At 42.3% G+C, this 17,424-nt stretch overlaps 2 pseudogenes; one reads left to right on the forward strand and one right to left on the reverse strand.

Moving 5' to 3' along the window:
• Positions 1-13,244: 13,244 nt before the first annotated feature.
• On the reverse strand, positions 13,245-13,363 carry LOC134895978 (5S ribosomal RNA; annotated as a pseudogene).
• Positions 13,364-14,219: 856 nt separating this feature from the next.
• On the forward strand, positions 14,220-14,338 carry LOC134895874 (5S ribosomal RNA; annotated as a pseudogene).
• The last annotated feature ends 3,086 nt before the right edge of the window (positions 14,339-17,424 follow it).

Below are 17,424 nucleotides of genomic sequence, written 5' to 3' on the forward strand. Positions count from 1 at the left end.
GTATCAGCAGGGGCACAGCACTCCTAGACACCAGAAGGCAGAGAGGAAATACCATCGTCGATGTCTTCCGGGCAACCGCCCGTCCACCCGGCGCTCCGCTCTCGTAATCATATCGTCCGCAGGCCCCGGACCCCGAGCCGAACCCCAATGAAACAGTGCGACCCCACCACACCCTCTGAATGACAAATATATAGACTTCGTGAATTCAAAACACATAACAGAAAAACTGCTGAGAGGCCAACAGCGGCCCCCAAACATCCCCCCACCCCGTATACCTCCCCGAACTGTGGCATACCCATATGCCTAACCAAACTCTAGCCCTGGAGATCCCAAAGCCTACGGCAACACTGTACTAGGCGTTACGATCAAAACAACCCCAATACAAAAACCTTTATACGTTTATATCACTTCTCAGCAAAGTCCAGAACCACTAAACGAGAGGAAGCTCCCTGGACTTATACTTGCGGATTGTAGGCCCATAGAGGAGGGCGACCCGGTGTCAGTCTGAAGCCAGCTGGCGGACCCCAGGAGCATATCTGTCCAACCAGGAAGCCGCCTCCCTTGGCGAGCTGAAGAATTTGGTCTCCCCGTATGCCACCACACGCAACCTGGAGGGGAATAGCATCGAGTAGGGTAGATTCAGGTCACGAAGACGTCGCTTAATGGGAAGAAACTGGGCCCGGTCTTTTTGAACGTCCGCTGCAAAGTCCGGAAATGCCGACACCCGGATTCCATTCTGGAGCAGGGGGCCCTTCACGCGTCCCAGGCGCAGGACAGAGTCCCAATCCTTATAGTGCAGGAATTTTGCTATAAAAGTTCGTGGCGGGGCGCCTGGGGGCAAAGGCCGGAAGGGCACTCGGTGAGCCCGCTCCACTGCAAACTGGGAGGTAAAGGATTCAGCGCCATATGCCTCTTTTAGCCAGGACTCCAGGAAATCTTCGGGGTGTGCACCCTCTTCCTTTTCAGGTAGGCCCACGAATCTCACATTATTTCTGCGGAGTCTGCCCTCCATGTCCAAGAGTTTAGTTTGCAATGTCGTGACTTGTTGTGTAACGGCAGACACCGATCGTTGTAAAGGGCAGCTGAGGTCCTCCAGGTTGGAGACCCTCGTCTCAGTTTTGCCCACCCTCTCCCGTATTCGCTGGACGTCCTGTCGCAGCAGTGATAAATCACACTGCACCTTCTCCATTTTGTCCGACAGGCATTGTTCACTGGCCTCCAAGACCTGCTGGATGGAAGGAGCAGATGGCTGTGCATTCACCCCTGAGTCGGCCCTGGCCGAGGGATCCATTCTGGCAGGGGGGGAGGGCTTAGGAGATGACTGCGTCGGCTGGGTTGCAGGCTGTCGAGCAAACTTCTCCAATTTAGCCGCGGCTGCACTCTGGCCGCCCCTCACCATCGTATCAAGGCCCAGCAATACTCAGAGTCCCGATATTCAGTGTCAAGAAGTATAGCAGTGGGTGGTGAATGCAGTATCAACAGCACGCCAGGGACCAGGATAACCAGCTGTTATATTGAAGGGAAAAGGGGGGACCAGGGGGGTCCTGTGGTATATATATATATCCAGTGTATGGTATTCCAAAAGCAAAAGGCAGGGCAGCTGGGACCAGTTTAAATCATCCAGCCCAATACAATCTTCACATACACTGCACCATGCAGTGAGGAGAGACACAGGAAGCTGCAGGTAAAATGGCGCCCAGCACACTGATTCCCCCTTCTTAACTCCCTGCACCAGCCTTCAGGGGAGCAGGATCATGTAGGTGTGGAGCCCTGGGGGTGCAGGAGTGGGGTGCCGCTTCCCTCCGGTGCCGCAGGCCGCTGTGGCCGTCTCGGGTGCGCGATCGCGCACGCGCGCACACGCGCCCGGCGGAGCTCCAAAACTGAGGCCGGGGACTGGATTGCGGCCTAGGCCCGGAGTCTGGGCGGCCGCTGGCGCTAGCCGGGAGCGCTAGCACGGGTCTATAAACGGTGCCTGCCGCTTCCCCAGTGCCGCCAGACAGGAGAGGAGTCCAGGGGAGACCACAGAAAGAGCCCAAGGATTGTATCAGGATCAATATCCAGGGAGCTCCTCGTTCCTGCTGCCTAGTCCCTTGCCGCCGTGGCCACGCCCCCAGGACATGCACACTTTAACAAACCAATCATTTCAGCAACAGGGTCTGCCACATGACTGTGGCTGAAATGACTGGCTTGTTAGGGCCCCCACAAAAAAGTAGCAACTAATCCCCCCACCAAAAAATAAACAATTCATCTCTGTCTCTACAGAGGCAAGATGTCGTCCTCATCCTCTGATTTCTCACCCCTTTCAGAGTGTACATCCTCCTCTCACAAAGTATTAATTTGTCCACACTGGAATCCACCATCACAGGTCCCTGTGTACTTTCTGGAGGCAATTGCTGGAAAAGTTCTTCCTGGAGCAATTTATCATTCATTTTGATGAACATCATCTTCTCCACATTTTGCGGAAGTAACCTCCTATGCCAATCACTGACAAGGTTACCGGCTGCACTGAGCACTCTTTCTGAGTACACACTGGAGGGAGGGGGCAACTTAGGTAAAATAAAGGCAGTTTCAGCAAGGGCCCCAAAATTTACTCCTTTTTTTGCCAGTATACAAACGGACTGTCTGACATACCTACTTGGATATGTCACCCATATAATCCTCCACCATTTAGTCATTGGCAGGTCCTTTAGTCCAGACCAGATGTCAGCACTTGCTCCTGACTGCCCTGCATCACTGCCACTGGTTTGGCTCAGAAATGTTATAATTTTCCTCGCAGCCCAAGTTACGGGAGAAAATTAAGGAAGTGCTGTTGATGGGTCACGTTCTGCTTGCGTTGACAATTGTCTCACCAGCAGGTCTTTGAACCTCTGCAGACTTGTGTCTGATGGAAAGAGAGATACAACGTAGGCTTTAAACCTAGGATCGAGCACGGTGGCCAAAAAGGTAGTGCTCTGATTTCAACAGTTTGACAACCCTTGAATCCTGGCAAAGTGAATGAAGAGCTCCATCCACAAGTCCCACATACTTAGCGGAATCGCTCCATCTTAGCTCCTCCTTCAATTTCTCCAGCTGATTCTGCAAAAACCTGATGAGGGGAATGACCTGACTCAAGCTGGCAGTGTCTGAACTGACATTACATGTGGCAAGTTCGAAGGGTTGGAGAACCTTGCACAAGGCGGAAATCATTCTCCACTGCGCTTGAGTCAAATGCATTCCTTTTCCTTTGCCTATATCGTAGGTGGATGTACAGTATAATCTTGAATGGCCTTTTGCTACTCCTCCATCCGCAGATTCATAAAGGGTATTGAATTCCACCTCATTACCACCTCTTGATTCAGGTGATGGCAGGACAGGTTCAGGAGTGTTTGCTGGCACTCCAGTCTTCGGCATGCACTGGCTGAATGCCGAAAGTGGCCTGCATTTTTTCAGGCAACCGACAGCATCTACTGCATGCCCCCTTAATTTTTGTAAAAATCCAGCGTCACCAAATTACAGAATTTGCCGAGATGTAATGCACGCACAATATTGGTTGCGCTATCTGATATCACAAATCCCCAGGAGAGTCTAAGTGGGGTAAGCCATTGTGAGATGATGTCCCTCAGTTTCCGTAAGAGGTTGTCAGTGGTGTGCCTCTTACAGAAACCGGAGATTTACAGTATAGCCTACCTAGGAACAAGCTGGTGTTTGTGAGATGCTGATACTGGTGCAGCTGCTTTTGTTGCTGTGGGAGGCAATACATCTACCCAGTGGACTGTTACAATCATGTAGTCCTTTGCTTTCCCTGCTCCACTTGTCCACATGTACATAGTTAAGTGGACAGTGGGTACAACCGCATATTTCAGGACATTTTTCTTAATGTTCCTGTGCAGTCCGGAAATCGCTTTCCTAGTGAAGTGGCATCTAGATGGGATTTGGTACCAGGGACACACTACCTCCATCAATTTTCTAAATCCCACTGCAACAATGTGGGTACTGGATGCACGTCTAACACCAACATAGATGTCAAGGCCTCAGTTATCCGCTTTGCAACAGGATGACTGCTGCCTTATTTCATCTTCCTCACAAAGGACTGTTGGACAGTCAATTGCTTAGCTGAAGTAGTACAAGTGGTCTTCCGACTTCCACTCTGGGATGACGATCAACTCCCAGCAGCAACAACAGCAGCAGCAGCAGTAGGCATACCACTCAAGGATCCTATGGATCCTTAGGAGAGGACTCATCAGTCATGCCAGTGACATGGCCTGCAGGACTACTGACATTCCTGACTGAGGAGGAAATTGACGTTGAGGGAGTTGGTGGTGTGGCTTGCATGAGCTTGGGTACAAGAGGAAGAAGAGATTTAGGTGTCAGTGGACTGCTTACGCTCTTACCCAAAGTTTCACAACTCGACAATGATTTCTGATGAAAGCGCAGCAGGTAACGTATAAGGGAGGATGTTCCTAGATGGTTAACGTCCTTACCCCTACTTAATATGGATTGACAAAGGCAACACACGGCTTGACACCTGTTGTCCGAATTTGTGGATAAGTAATTCCACAATGAAGAGGTGGCTTTTTTGTTATTTTGCCCAGGCATGACAATGGGCTTATTCATCCCACAGACAACAACTGTCTCCACCGGTGCCTGATTTAAACAAACCACATCACCATCTGAATCCACCTCGTCAACTTCCTCCTTAGCACCAGCAACACCCATATCCTCATCCTGGTGTACTTCAACAGTGACATCTTCAGTTAGAATATCAGATACTGGACTGTGGGTACTTCTTCAAGCACTTGCAGATGGCGTGCAAATGATGGAAGGAGCCACCTCTTCCCGTTTAGTGTTGGAAAGGTCAGGCATCGCAACCGACGACACACTTGGACTCTCCTTGGGGATTTGTGACACCATCTTAGAATGCAGAGTACTTTGCTGTGCTTTTGCCAGCTTAACTCTTTTTATTTTTCTAGCAGGAGGATGAGGGCTTCCATCATCATGTGAACCTGAACCAGAACCACTAGTCATGAACATAGGCCAGGGCTTTAGCCGTTACTTGCCACTCCGTGTCGTAAATGGCATATTGGCAAGTTTATATTTCTCCTCAGACCATTTATATTTATTTTTTTGGGTTATTTTACTGAACTTTGGCTTTTTGGATTTTACATGCCCTCGACTGACATTGGGCATTGGCCTCGGCAGATGATGTTGATGGCATTTCATTGTCTATGTCATAACTAGTGGCAGCAGCTTCAGCACTAGGAGGAAGTGTTTCTTGACCTTTCCCTATTTTATCCTCCAAATTTTTGTTCTCCATTATTTTTCTGGAGTTATATGAGACAATATGCGGCACAAGAGAGTGTACCCCTACACCACACAGGGCAAACTCTGTAAAAATTTATTTGGATTAAATATTAATAACCCTTTAATTTGGAGTAAATAATATATAGCACAGGACAGCACCACTGGACTTATACGGCAGTACCCCTGGACTGATACGGCAGTACCACAGGACTGGAATTATATGGCAGTACCACTGGACTTATATGGCAGTACCACTGGACTTATATGGCAGTACCACTGGACTTATATGGCAGTACCATTGGACTTTTACAGCAGTATCACAGGACTGGACATATATGGCAGTACCACTGGACTTATACGGCAGTACCACTGGACTTATACGGCAGTACCACTGGACTGGACTTAAACGGCAGTACCACTGGACTTATACGGCAGTACCACTTGACTTATACAGCAGAAACTCTAGACTTATACGGCAGTACTACTGGACCGGACTTATACGGCAGTACCACTGGACTTATACAGCAGTACCACTGGACTTATACAGCAGTACCACTGGACTTATACAGCAGTACCACTGGACTTAGATGGCAGTACCACTGGACTTAGACGCAGTACCCCTGGACTTTTATGACAGTACCTCTGAACTTATACAGCTGCACCACTGGACTGGACTTAAACGGCAGTACCACTGGACTTATAAGGCAGTACCACTGTACTTATATGGCAGTACCACTGGACTTATACGGCAGTACTACTGGACTGGACTTATACGGCTGTACCACTGGACTTATAAGGCAGTACCACTGGACTTATACAGCAGTACCACTGGACTTAGACGGCAGTACCACTGGACTTTTATGACAGTACCTCTGAACTTATACAGCTGCACCACTGGACTGGACTTATACGGCAGCAGCACTGGACTTATGGCAGCACAGGACACCACCACTGGACTGATGCAGCACAACACAGCACCACTGTACTGGACTGGACTTATACAGAAGCACTGGACTTATGGCAGCAGAGGACACCACCACTGTGACTGGAATGATGCAGCACAAGACATCACCACTGGACTGATGCAGCACAAGACAGCACTGGAATGAGACATAAGAGCAGGTTGACACCCCGCACAGACACTGAGGAGACATGTCCTCTCGCTACACTCTCCAGGACTGGAGTGAAAATGGTGGCGACATGCGGCTCCTTATATGGCATCCAAAACCCGCAAGAATCTGACAGCGGGATGAAGACATTTTGCCTCGTACTGGTTTCTGAGTCTGGCGGGAAAACCTGAGCTTTACATGTTTCTTCACCTCTTTACTGACTGTGGACCACCTCTGTACAAATGGAATTTTGTTCCGCATTGGGGTTGTATCCTTCCCAAATCCCTTTAACAGATTTCCTCTATCCATCTTATGACTGGTCCACAGTCAGTAAAGAGGTGAAGAAACATGTAAAGGAAAGCTGGCCGGTTATTATAACAGATAAGGAGTTGGGCACTTTGAGGGATAAAACATTACTACAGAGTTACACGAGGAATAAAAACTTGAAGGACCTGTTGGTACATAATGACATCTCTAATTATAAGACTGCCCCCATTAAAACTTTCCTTAGCAAGAAACCTGGGTGTTACCGATGCATTGGCTGCACCACATGCAGCTATATGGAGGTGGGACCAGGTTTCTCACACCCTTATACAGGCAAGTTTATTAAAATTGATAAGATCTTAACGTGCACGAATACCTTTGTGATATATTTCATCCGCTGCCCCTGCGGATTGTTTTACGTCGGGAAGACAGTGAGATAATTCCGTAAAGAATGGCCATGCATGGGTTGGCCATCAGAGCGGCCTTGGGGGTAGAGAGCCAGGCACAACCAGTAGCACGTCATTTTGCCAAATACAAGCACAATTTATCAAGTCTGAAATATAAAATTATAGATCAGCAACCCAACATAAGAGGGGGCAATAGAGAGAAAATGTTGCTACAACGTGAGGCGAGGTGGATCCATTTCCTCAACACGCAGACCCCAGGGGGGTTAAATGAGCAGATACCGTTGAATTGTTTCTTATAGATCAGTATGATGTCTCTTCAAACTTAGTGGAGTATTAGGAATTGTTTCCTTTATATAAATAGGGAAGGTATTGGATTGAGGCCACTTTAACTGTTGGTTGCCAATAGGAATATGTAGGTTCATTTTAGCAAGGTTTCATATTTGTTTTGAAATGACACAATAATAAGGTCAACATTACTGCCAGTGCACGATAGATGTAGAATATGCCATGTGAGAAAGTGATTAGTACTGTTGACTGAATTATCTAAGGTATTAAGTACAGTGGTGGCTCCACAAGAAATTCCACTTCATGTCATTTTCATGTGATGTTATGCACTGTTATATTTGTTTATCTGTTCCCTAGGTGACCGGGGCCGGGCAGGAGGAGAGAGCGCGTCTCTCAGCCAGGACGTGATGACGTCACTGGTCTCTGCTAGTGCGCAGGGCTGCAGGGAGGACTGGAGGAAGTGGGCAGTGACCGGCGCGATGAGGAAGGCGGGACGGGGTCACACGGCTGAGCTGCGATGACATCATCCATCCCCGCCAGCGTACCGGACCAGGGAGGAGTTAGCACCAGGTGTGGGGTAAGGTATAAATGTTTGTTTAATGTTCCTATGTGTTTGGTCTGACGAAAGCTAGAATATAGCTGAAACGCTACCAAAGCTTTAGTCTCTCATTATTTCATTGGTTGTTAAAGTTCCCCGCGAGTGCCGCCCATTTCACACGGGATATATATATATATATACTTTTTCTGACCTCCGTATAACCTCATTTCCTTTACTTCCTGCATATGTACACACAGGGAAGCATAGTAGTCATGACAGAAATATTGCAACATATGGCTCTTTAGCAGTATATAGTTAATGTAAAAATAGACAATATTACACTACCTTTTGTTCCTCAATATGCTGAATACTAGTTTATAGTAGACCCTATTCAAAATTGTCACAAAAGCTTATATCAGGGACACAGTCCTTATATTTTGTAATCAGGATCACAATAAGTAGCCATCTGAAGATAAGTTCTCCTAAAGAACAAGCAGCTGCTGTGACCATGTGGACCAATCGAGGAAGCCATGTAAGAGGGCATATAGAAAAATCCAGGGAAGAGGGAAAATAGAGCAAGCCAGAGAGGTAGCGTGGGAGCAGGGTCATAGAGAAATGGAGTGTGTTATATGACAAGCCCAGGGTCATCTCCAAGCCTACCCCTGGCCCACCCTTCCCCAGGGCTCACTGCTTTCAGGCCCTCACCCACTGCAAGGTGGGGTGCAGCATGCTCACATGCATACACTATTCCCAGGTTTCACAGTCACTTCCTGGACTGGGATATGTAATTGCTGCTGCCTCCATACCTCATTATCTCACTAACAGTCATACTTGCCCCTTAGTCAGAATCCTGGAATGCACCTGAGCTGAGCTCTGCGCAGCTGGGCTGGAGGTTAACTAGGCAGCTGGGGGTACAGGGCTGCACCTTTCAAGCTATGGCACTCCGGGCATCGGCCCTGTCAGCCCATGCCTTGAGCAATCCCTGGTCATACAAACTTAATAAAAACTGGAAAATCCAATAGGAAAGTTCCCAAAAATAAGCATAGATGATGTGAATGCACCAATTTTTCTTCTTCCATTCCATGGATTTATAAAAGTGACCCTCTCAAGATTACTTACTACCATATATCAGATGCCAAAATGCAGATTGGTAGATGCTAGATCCAAGTGGGCTAAATGACCTCTGACATCAGGGGGAGTAGCAAGACTGGTGGGATAGTACTTTCAATATCCATGTCAACAACTACTCCCTCTAGTAACTTGTTGGTCAGTGATTGGAGCAAGCCAGCAAGCCCAAAGCATGATGATAGGAGTGATCCTATGAGGGTACATTTCGAGTCCCATCTTCTGACCTTGCTTCTTCCATAATGGTGATGTCAGAGGTCCTTTAGCTAACTTGGATTTAGTCATACCATAACAGATTGTGTATCAAAATATAGATGGAACCCCTGTGTACTGTTTGCCAGCTATACCTACCTAGATCCAAATCAAATTCTGGCATCTGAGATCTGGTAGGAAGCAAACTTGACAGGATTTTAATTTTGTATTGACCTAATAGTGAAATAAAGTATCATTATATTTACATATTACATTAGGTTACTTTTTATATTTACATACTGTACTGAATCACATGGCCTGTGAGGAGGTTTACACAGACAACTATCTGAGAACTTTAAGAATAACCAAATAATCTGTTATGGGCCTTTTACAAGGTTGTTTGATGTAAACATGCATTTCTGAAGGAATTTCCTACATGTGATCTTCAACACACTGTGACCTCAAACTTTTTCCTGGGTTAATTTATTACACTTTCAAACATTTTTCTGCAGATTGCATGTATACTTTCAACAATGTCACCGGTTTATTTTCACATCATCTGAGCATCATTTTAGGTCATTTCCTATTTAACTTTCCTAAGTGCAGAGTTTTATACACCTACTTTGTTTGTATATAATTGTTTGGAGTATTAAGTGTTGGTCCTCTGTATATATTTTTAGCTGCTAGATGATTTGGCCTGTATCAGTATTCAACATCTGTTTCCATCATACAAGTCTACGTATATCCTTAATGAATCAAACATACTTTTATATACACATAGACATCAGACTAATGGTGTATACACACGGTGAGATTTTCACTTTTTGATTCTCACTGTACGATATGGACTATGGTCAGTATCGCAAGCCTAGATAGACTTTGCTTGCGATATTGCGATATGTGCGATTTTGACTAAGTGACAATTAGATAGACTGTGCAGGCACCTAAATTTTGACTATCTACAGTAGGCTTGCGATATCAACCCTATGGGACCATGCATCGGGATCTCAAGGTGGCTTTCACCTTGTGATATGCACTAACTTTCCTTGCAATTTTGACTATATAGTCAAAATCGCAAGAACATATCTTACCGTGTGTACACACCTTTACTGTAAAATATAATTTTATTGAGATTAGATTATTATAGTTTGCTATGGGGACTAATGTTTTGGCACAAATGTGCATATCTCCACTGAATATATGGGTTCAGTATGTTTGACCGGCGGATTAGTCACAATACCGATGCAGGCATCCCAATCGTTTAAATCCCGACAGGGTAGAGTTAAATATGTTATCCCCTCTCCCCTACCACCTAACCCTCCCTTCCAACACCCTATTCCTAACCTCCCCCTTAGTGCCTAACCCTAACCCCCATTCCCTGCATCCTAACCCTAGCCCTCCACGTTCCCTGCAGCCTAACCCAACTAAACCCCCCCACCCCTCAGTCCTAACATGCCCACTATATTTACAGTCGGGATTCTGGCATCAGTCTCCTGACCCTGTTGGGATTCCAGCATCGACATTCTGATAGGTGTTGGGATTCCAGCATTGGCATTCTGATAGGTTTCGGGATTCCAGCATCGGCATTCTGATAGGTGTCGGGATCCAGCATTGGTATTTCGGCTGCAAGGCTCCAGACAGCCAGTATCTTAACTGATTTCTGACTACACATGCTGCATGTGTAAATTGTTTTGCCAAAATTAATTAGTTGTATTATTTGATACATGTTGAATGCTTATATTGCAATATAGGTTATGCAATAGTATTACAGGTCATTTTCATTTGAGATTTAAAAAACTTTGCACATTCTGACCTCTGTGTGTTCTAAGCTTCAAGCTCCCAAGTTGTGTTGAGCCCACTTTCGCATGCATACTAATTTATAGTCCTCCAACACTTCTTTGATAAATTTAAGGACTGACCCCTTCAAATATAACATCCAGCTCAAGTAAAGAATGGCAAATGGACAGGGTCTAAAGTAAACGTTTGTGTGCACAATTCTTATCTGGTGGACTAAAGCAAGTATTCATAATGTATACAATATTTATATTTTATTTGTGGTTAAGTACTCATCACAACATCATTTAGAACAATATAGTATTGATTACACCAAACTTTAAAATATACTTACTAAGAACTTTAGAATACAGTATGCAATTAAGGTATTATAATTCTAAGGCATGAATTAAATGTCAAAGCAAAATTTGAGCATAATCAAATGTTTTTAATATCTCTTCAGTCATTAAATTTGTAGTTGGCTATTTAGCAGCTTTAAATCTTTCTTAATTTTATATGCTTTTATATATTTTTTAAATAAATATAATTTTATTTTCCCTCTACAATCTTTAATAAGTTATCTGTATATTATTATATAAGATTTTTTCTTGCTGGTCTGCTGCCTTACTTATCTGTTACTGAGACAGTTATTCTTTCAAATGCAGTTCTTAATAGACTGTAGTCAGAGATTTCTAATTAACCAATGAGCTTCACTTGTTACTAATCAGTGGCTGTCAGAGAAAGCACTGTGCCATTAAATTCAGCAGCTTCCTTTTTCCCCGTGTTCGGTTATTATAGTTATTTCCTGTAATATCCCCTGCTTCCTTGGTTTCCAGTACTCCAACTTTTTACTATTTAAAATTGTGGAAGTGTGAAACACTGATTTTGGATGCACAAATTGGAAATTGAGGCATAGGGTGAGATTAATTCCTTTTGCAATTAGACCCCTGACAAATAATATATATAATCCCTGCACTTGAATGATTTGGCAGAAAAATGTTTCCATGTGGAAATATTATTACCCAAATCTTGACGTTTCTCAGGGGAACCATGTCATTGCATTAACAAAGTAATTACAGGTAGGGATGTTAAACATCTAGTCATCTCCTCCAGGTTAAGTCATTTGCATTGACTTCATTCAATGTGTTCAATATCTTGAAAATCATGTAAAATAACAAGCAGTCTAGCATCAGTTACTGTACCAGCAGCATGGATAGATACCAGCAAATACAATCTCCACTGTCAACACCTTCATCATCAACCTCCTCATTAGTGGTCAAGGTAGTTCTGTATACTTGAAAAAGCTGCAGGCCCTAAGCAGAAAAACACATTGGTGTACCTACCTATAATCACCCATTGGACTGCTATACCTTCCTGTAGAGCCAGAGCCAGCTTCTGGAATCACCAAAGAAAAAAACATTTTGATGTGGACTACTCTAGAACAATTTTGGAGCCACCATCATTTACTACCGCATGCAATTGAGGACTCTGCATTCAACATTAACAGCTTGACACCAAAGAAACCATTCCTCTAGCAGTAACAGTTATTGCTCCATTGTATGTATCCTGGATATTACTTTATGGTTTGATAAACCTTATCAACCTCAGCTTAGACTGGTATCGGAAGTATTCATAGGAACCGCCTCTTTTCAGGACCAAACACTAATTCTATATATGCACACTCAGGGGTGAGACATCTGCTCAGATACAATATATGAATCAAATTTTTTTTTATCATATATTTTTTAATTTGTTTTTAAGTAATATGTACATTAAATATTTATTAATTCCGTCCTGATGATGTCTAATGGACCTTTACTTGTACAATAGCTCATACATCTGTAATATTGTGTATAATCCTCTTTCTAGTTCAGCATACAGTTTGCAAAGGCTATAGTCCTTTGAAGAAGAAAAAAAGGACAAAAAGCAACTATATGCCTTTTCCAGGGCACACTTGAAAAATGTGAAATAATGAAATTATTAAAATATAACTTTTATTATATACTTAAAAAAGAAAACCACTACAATTAAAGAACATTATTGTCCACAAGTACTAATGTACTGGATTATAGGCGAAATAATGGTGTAAGTGAGCGAAAATAAGTGATCCCTCATTCAATGAAATAATATACTCTACTTGTATTCTCTATAATAGAGATTTTAGTAGAATGAGGTCACTACCTCGGGTCTAATGTAGTCAATGAGTGCAGGAACCTGAAGTCAAATTCCTGCCGTGGGTCCCAAAATTATGTTATGCGTTGGAGAGTAAAATACCTACGGTACCTAGTATTCCCTGGTGGTTCCCCATCCAGGTACTGACCAGGCCCTGCAGTGCTTGGCTTCCAAGATCAGACGAGTTTGGGCATACTCAGTGCGGTCTGACCGTAGGTAAATCTGTCTCCTGGGTGCACCGTTTTCCGATTGTATTGGGACCCAAGATATGAATCACAGATAAATATTGGGTTTTATGTGGTCAAAAATCAGACTACCAGATTATTGCTGACAAATCTAGCCGTTGTCCTATACTAGTTTTGATATATGATCTCAATGCAAGGGTGGATAAAGAGGAATCTGTATACAAGGGACTGATGCACTTATAAAGCAATTAATCTCAGAATTTATAATATTGGATAATACATTGAACCCTATCATTTGATATTGACACACTGCTTTACTCCCAAATATTTGTGGTTATTGCCAGGCCTTCTTTTGCTTTATTACCTCATTTCAAATTGTTCAAAATATCTCCTGCGGTACCTATTGCCTGCTATAATTCTGTTATAAATGTATGGGTAGCAGAGAGATCCTCAGCATTCAAACTGTATAGGATTGAAAATATTGCTTTGCTTCCAAACAATTATGGCTATTACTGGGCCCTTTTTTTTTTTGCCCAGACTATCGCCTTATTTCACAGTGTTTAAAGCATTTCCTGTGGTACCTGTTGCCTGTTACAATTATGCTATGAATGTATGGGAAGCAGAGAGATCTTTAGCATCAATTCAATATTGCTGCTTATTTAAATTTGGTGCATGAATCTATGAGGGAATACGCAATCTTCAGTAAATGTAATGATAAATGATATCTTGCGGCTACCATTTCTCTTTTTACATAGATTGTTATTTGCTAGATTTGTCAGCAATAATCTGGTAGTCTGATTTTTGACCACATAAAACCCAATATTTATTCTGTGATTCATATCTTGGGTCCCAATACAATCGGAAAACGGTGCACCCAGGAGACAGATTTACCTACGGTCAGACCACACTGAGTATGCCCAAACTCGTCTGATCTTGGAAGCCAAGCACTGCAGGGCCTGGTCAGTACCTGGATGGGGAACCACCAGGGAATACTAGGTACCGTAGGTATTTTGCTCTCCAACACATAACATAATTTTGGGACCCACGGCAGGAACTAGACTTCAGGTTCCTGCACTCATTGACTACATTAGACCCGAGGTAGTGACCTCATTCTACTAAAATCTCTATTATAGAGAATACAAGTAGAGTATATTATTTCATTGAATGAGGGATCACTTATTTTTGCTCACTTACACCATTATTTCGCCTATAATCCAGTACATTAGTACTTGTGGACAATAATGTTCTTTAATTGTAGATGCTTGCTCTCGTTTCTTTTTTAAGTATATAATAATAAAAGTTATATTTTAATAATTTCATTATTTCAAATTCTTCAAGTGTGCCCTGGAAAAGGCATATAGTTGCTTTTTGTCCTTTTTTTCTTCTTCAAGGGACTATACCAGTTGTTTCATAGTTGTTATAACTATTTTCTGGGAGCACCACCAACCACTTGCTGAACCAATTATTATAGTAGGCTCTTACATTGGTTTGATAATATTTCCAATCCACTGAAATTATAATTGTTATATCCTGTGCAGATTTATATCTTTTTGCTAAGTTTGCAAAGGCTAACTGATTCCTGTGCAAATTTCTCAAGAAGAATTATTGCATGCTACAACTGTTGCTTCTGAGGAATCCTTATCACAGAAGGAGACCAAGAATAAGACTAGTACTATTTCACACAATAATTGTCTGTGAATGTGAAACATTCATTTACAAGAGATACAAAGTATGACAGCCACCATGCTGATGCACAGTGGTTTACTGAATATATGACGGCTATGGTAGCATTAAATCTGTATCCAACATCTGCCATTAATGCATCTGGTTTTAGAAGATTAGGCAAGGTCAAGTGTGCATTAGTGTAACTTCCAAATTCCATCTCAATTCTATTCTACCACAATAGCAATTCCTCATCTGTATCAGGATGTTAAACAAAAAATGTTTTCTTGTCCTACAAAATGCAATTGTACCAAATATATTGACACATCTAGCATTTACAAAACCGATACAGTAAACATCAATCGAATGATGGGGGATTACTTTAATGGTAAGGTACACTTTATAATCTCACACAGTTTTTTTTTATTCAAGGGAAAAAAGGCAATTTGAAGTCCCTTGTGCAAAATAGCTATGATGTACTTAAGCTGCCCATCCCCCAGTGTGTATGTGAAAAGAGGTTTTAGCACCAGCAAAATGTATTATTTATGGGAGCCCAAATAAACCAAGCACTTCAGCCACAAGAGTGTCAGTACCTGTTGCTGAATTGCTTGGTTTGTTAAACTGTGCATGTCCTTTTTAACATGCAACATAAGGCTGAATGGTAGAGTCCAAGTACAATTCCATCATTCATCACTTTTCATTATGGGCTTTGACAAACTTGTGTTTGTTTGAGAGGCAGTTATATTACAGTACTAAGCATTTGTGTTTTTTGGCCCTGAATCCAAATTAAATTATTACAAAGAAAATTCCTGACCACATGAAGAACATATTACCAGTCTCCAAAAGATAGTACCCCACTCTGCGCCCCTATATTGAATGTGAATAGTGATATTGACAGGATGAATATAAGTGTAATCTATTATGGTAGATTCTACATTGTGCATGTATCAATTTCTTTTGGCCAAAGACATGTATTTTGATGGTTAGATAAATTTGTTACTAACTTATTAATAAATTATGAATTTCTACTAGGCTGTTATTCTGGCTTGAATCGTCTGCATAGATAAATGATACTTGTGATTTGCTAATTGGAAAAGTTTACATATGAAAAATCACGTTTGGTAGTTTGGTTTTTAAGATAGATACAGTGTGTGTGTGTGTGTGTGTGTGTGTGTGTGTGTGTGTGTGTGTGTATGTGTATTTAGATTGAAAAGTAATGAGACTGCCTCTGTTTTTCTGTCCCATAGGTAGACATGGCAATGCTTTGCTGGTTATTGTGAAACTCATACAGATGTGTCCACATTTACCTTTCTGAAAATTGTGCCATGGCACTCAATTTGGCATGACACCAATTCTATTATGTTGTTGTGCCATGATGTCGTGCCATGCAAGCAAATTTGTGCCATAAAGCAAAATTGCAATTCATAGTTTCACCACTGGGTGACCAGTGCATTACATAATGAAGCATTCCATCTACAGTATGTACTGTAGCAAAGAACTTTCCATTTTTTTTTCAAGTACAATATTATGAGCTAACAAGTATTTTGAAACTGCACAGGACCTGTGTCTTTTCAAGATCACAATATATATGGTTATGGACCAACGTTTGGGCGATACAAGTAGAAAACAATTAGCACTTGGTTGGTGGTGCTCCCAGAAAAATAGTTCAGCAAACTATAAGGGTAGGAGATCTTTACATAGACATAAAGAAGAAAAAGGACTATAAATATTTTCTTTGGCACACTTTATTTAGAATGTTATGTAGATAGAATATAGCTTTTAATAATTAAAATGTAAAAATACAAACACATCTAGGCAACATGCAACACACTGGTAGGTTAAATCCAATCCAATATAGGAAGTATAGCAAACAATATTTCTGCTAATCTCTCCAGTTAAAATATAAAATGTAAAAGAACAATAGAATATCTCTGAGATTAATGACCTCGTTAAATACTGTTGAGAGATGTGTCTTCTCTATAAAAAAACAACCCACAGAGAGTACATACAGGTGTAAGAAATCTATACTTTTGTATAATTAAACTAGAATCCAAAATTGTAGTTTGTGTGTACTCTATTTTGACAACCTAAAACTGTTGCATTTATGACTAGGTTCACTGTCTAGACTGCAATTAAGAGTGGCCATAGATGCAGGTGTACGTGGACAACAATGGTTCAAGTATAAATTGACACCTTTATGTGGGGAGTTTATTTGTGTCTGTTTATGAAGCAGTAAATTGGGTAATAAGAGCAGAGTGCTAAATTTTTATCTGCTCCTGCTTTCATTCCTTAACAGGCAGTATTAATACAGAAAAGATGTCACATACATTGTCATTTCAAACTTGCATATACATTCATGTGTCTCCAATTCTAAGTGAGGTATAGGTTTGGTGAGATGGTTCTCTAGACCACTGGTCCATTTCACCAAAATC

The sequence above is a fragment of the Pseudophryne corroboree genome, chromosome 3 (assembly GCF_028390025.1).
Source record: "Pseudophryne corroboree isolate aPseCor3 chromosome 3, aPseCor3.hap2, whole genome shotgun sequence".
Taxonomy (NCBI): domain Eukaryota; kingdom Metazoa; phylum Chordata; class Amphibia; order Anura; family Myobatrachidae; genus Pseudophryne; species Pseudophryne corroboree.